The following is a 3993-nucleotide window of genomic DNA, read 5'->3' on the forward strand; positions in this document are numbered from 1 at the left end:
CTAACTCAGTACTACAATAAACTCTTGAGTAAATGGAGAAGATGGCAGAGGGCCTATGCGGGATTTTATACCCTACATGATGAAGGCGTTTGATACGAGAAAGCTTCTTCCCACAACCGCAAAGTCTCCTTCCCATCAACATGATGTTGATGTCTAAAATTTTGATAGAAAACTATGCATTATCTATAGCATGGTCTTCCACTTATTTGATTCTGATTCTATGGGAGAATTTTTTTTCCAAATCTGTAAGTTGTAGAGTGCTGACAGCACTGCAAAATCTTGTCTGTAGACATACAAGTGAACTGTCTGATGGAGAGAACCACCCTCCCAACTATGGAAAAAACAGTTTTGTCTCCATAGCTACATTCATTTTAGTAGTCCTGATCTAGAAATGTATCTGTTCTTTTTGATTCTTCTTTGAATTATTCTTATAGCATCTGCCTGGTTCTCTCACTGATCAATGAGTTAACTAAGATCTTTAACACATTTGTTTTACATCGGTCTGAGAATCATGATTTTCCCTCTTTGAAAATTTTCTCTTAACAGTACTTACCTCTTAGATCAATGTAAATGCAATTCTTGATAAGTAATATCAAAATTTATCCACATTTACAAAAATCTTAAAACTTCCAACAACATTGTAAATCAACTATAATCCAAAAAATTTTTTAAAAAAAACTTCCACCCTGATTAATTTTTCGTGGGACTTTATTTTATCCTACCAAAACTTTTACTGAGAAATTTGTTTACAAAGAGTGTATTTCACAACTAAGCAGATTCCCACTGCGTGTTTTACTTAAAATCATATTTCACCCTATGGTTTAGAAAAAGTAACAAAGAATAGGAATAACTTGTGAAAAAAACTTTCAACAAATAATTAATGAGCACTTGCTCTGTTCTAGTCTTGTTCATTGTTATAGGATGGATTATGTCTCTTCCCTGCTCCAAATTAATATGTTGAAGTCCCAACCCTCAGTACCTTGGAATGCAACCATATTTGGAGTTAAAGTCTTTAAAGAGGTGATTCATTTAAATAAGGCAATTAGGGTGGGGCCCTAATCCAATATGAAAAAGAAGAACCACCAGGGGCTCACATGCACAGAGGGACAACCTTGTGAAGAGGCAAGAAGACAATGGACACATGCAAGCCAAAGAGAGAGGCCTGGAACAGATTGTTTATTTATGGCCCTCAGAGGAAACTAACCCTAACGGCACCTTTCTCTTGGACCTCCAGCCTCCAGGACTATGAAAAATAAATTTCTATTGTTTTAAGCCATGCAGTCTGTGGTATCCTGTTATGGCATCTCTAGCAAACTAACACATTCATATGTCAGACCAAGGGATCCAGGACGTGTCTCATTTTTGGAGAGACCTTTTAAAGGCTGCCCAAGAAGAAATTCCCTTCTCTAGCATTCACTACCCCAGGCAAAAGCCAATCAAAGCACGTGCCCCAAGTCCTCAAAGAGTTTCTCCAATATAACATCCACTGTTCACAGGGTGACTGAGCCAATGTCCCAGGCTGCCATGCCTGATGCTTCCTTCAGTAAACCTGTCTTCCAATTCAGCTTAACTGAGGTTGATTTGGTCCAATCAACCTCAACCCTGCTATGAGGACAGGCTCTCACTCAGCCCAATCCTGTCTTCCAGGGAAAAGGGCAATTCCAGATGATGGAGAGTCCATGGCATGGTGAAGGATGTGAGTTGAAGTAATATAGCAGTAAATTTGGAGGTGAGGACTTTCCATTGACTAGTCACAGGAGAGTTGAAGTCCCCTGGGATAAAGCAGGACTAGAAATGAAGAGGAAGATATGGAGCCAGAGGTTAGAACATTCCCATGAATATGCAAGAGTAACTTGAAGGTTGATGCAAGAAATGGAAGAGAGTGGAATAGTCTGGAATAAGCAAGAAGACAGAATTACTCTCCTGCCCTAAAGGTATTATAGTCAGGAGAGGGAGACATGTCAGCAAACAGGTAATTAAAATACACTCTGATGTGTACATGATCAGGGTATGCTAGGGGAGCCCATGAGAGGTATTTGGACCCCAGGCTGGGTCAGTCAGAGTGTGAAGAAGGGAAGGATTAAGGGAGAACTGGGCAGTGTTTGTCCAGCACGATTCAGGGACAAACACTAAATGTGGCTAAGATGAACTTTCCAGTTATGGGAAAAGCATCTCTGTGAGTGGAGTAGAGATGATTGACTAGGCCCTGCCATAGACTAATGAAACCTTTCCCCATGTCCACTAATCAACACTCTCATTATTAGTTTATCTTACTAAGTACTCTAATTCCAGCAAAGGAACACCACCTGGGATGGAAAATACATGCATTCCAGCTTCTAGAATTGAATATCTCACACTGTAAATTGCTTCGGCCTCTTGTGAGTAGATTGCCATGAAGTATCTTTCCTGAGGCTTTTCAGCTCTGAGAAACTGACAAGGGCTGAGGGCCAGACTGGAGGTCTTGCAAAATTCACCACAGGTAATGTCACCGGTAAGGCCTCCTGAGAGACAGAATTTTAGTGTTCTCCTGGCAGCACCCTAACCTGCTCTAGAGCCCCTATGCAACTTTTGACAGTGGGTGTGGTGAGTCTGGACTGGATGTCACCAATTAGCTTGGTGGAAACATAAAGCCCTTTTATGATAACACCTACTTTCCTTTGACGAGCCCTGTTATTGCTCAGTAGCAGAAAAACTAAATTTGGTCCAATCAGAAAACTTAGTCCAGACCAATAAATTTTCCAATTGCTTCTGACTTAAAATTGAGCATCTCTCGGCAAATATTCAGTCCAATGCAGGTATGATTCTTATTGTTGCCTGTCACTCTCCAGCCTCTCTGCCTACAATTCTCCTCCTCTGCAATGGACTTAACGCTTGTGCCCCACCAAATTCTTATGTTGAAATCCTAACCCCAATGTGATGGTTTTAGAAGGTGAGGCCTTTGGTAGGTAATTAGGTCATGACGCAGAACCCTTGAATGGAATTAGTGACCTTATAAAAGAGACCCCAGAGAGCCCCCTAACCCCCTTCTACCATATAAGGACACAGTGAGAACGTAGCCATCTATGAGCTAGGAAGCAGCTTCTCACCAGACACCAAATCCTCCAGTATCTTTATCTTGGACTTCCCAGCCTCCAAAACTGTGAGAAATATATTTCTGTTGTTTATAAGCCACCCAGTCTATTGTAGTTTGTTATAGTAGTCTGGTTGAGCAGTCCTATAAGGAGAACCCTTAGGGGGTAGTCTACCCCATAGACTTAGTATAGAAGGCCTTGTCTCCACTGGAAGCCTCTTGTTGCAGGGTGCCTGGCAACCCAACCAAGACCTCAGCTACCTTACCTAGTTGACCCCGAGCCCACAGCAGCCTATGAATTTCCCCAGGCTGAGCTTAGCTCCAGAGGAAGCTGAAGGTGATCTTTGCCTTCTTCTGCTTCACGTTGCCATCTCATCAGGGCCGTTCATGCTCCAAAGGCAACAGAGGACTCTGCAGTCTGTTCCTTAACAAACTCTAGAAATGGCGTATCTGTTTCTTACTTATTTGCCTATAACTGCAAAACTAAAAATGATGGTTTAGAATATGGTTTCCATGTGTAGACATGTGGTCAGAAAAAATCTGTGCGCTCAGATGCCCTTTTTCTTCTTTTTATTCCCCCTCCTGACCTTCCTTCCCTTCATAGCCATGCTTCACAACAAGTGCTTCTGTGCTCACTTCCTTTACTCCCTCTCCTCACATTCACTCTTTGTTGCAATCTGACTTCATTCCCTGAAACTTCTCTCCATAAAGTCGTCATTTATCTTCATATTGTCAAATTCAATGACAGTTTATGTGCTGGTCTCCTTTGACCTCACTGTGGCATTTGACACTTCTGTCCTCTCCCTCCTTAAAACTCGCCTTTAGCATTAGTGGCACCACACTTGCCTAGCTGTCCACCTCCTTCTCTGATCATTTTTCAGTCTCTTGCAAAGCAGGCTCTTCCAGTGATGCTTCACTGATGC

This window comes from Eschrichtius robustus, chromosome 18 (genome assembly GCF_028021215.1).
Source record: "Eschrichtius robustus isolate mEscRob2 chromosome 18, mEscRob2.pri, whole genome shotgun sequence".
In the NCBI taxonomy this organism is placed as follows: Eukaryota; Metazoa; Chordata; class Mammalia; order Artiodactyla; family Eschrichtiidae; genus Eschrichtius; species Eschrichtius robustus.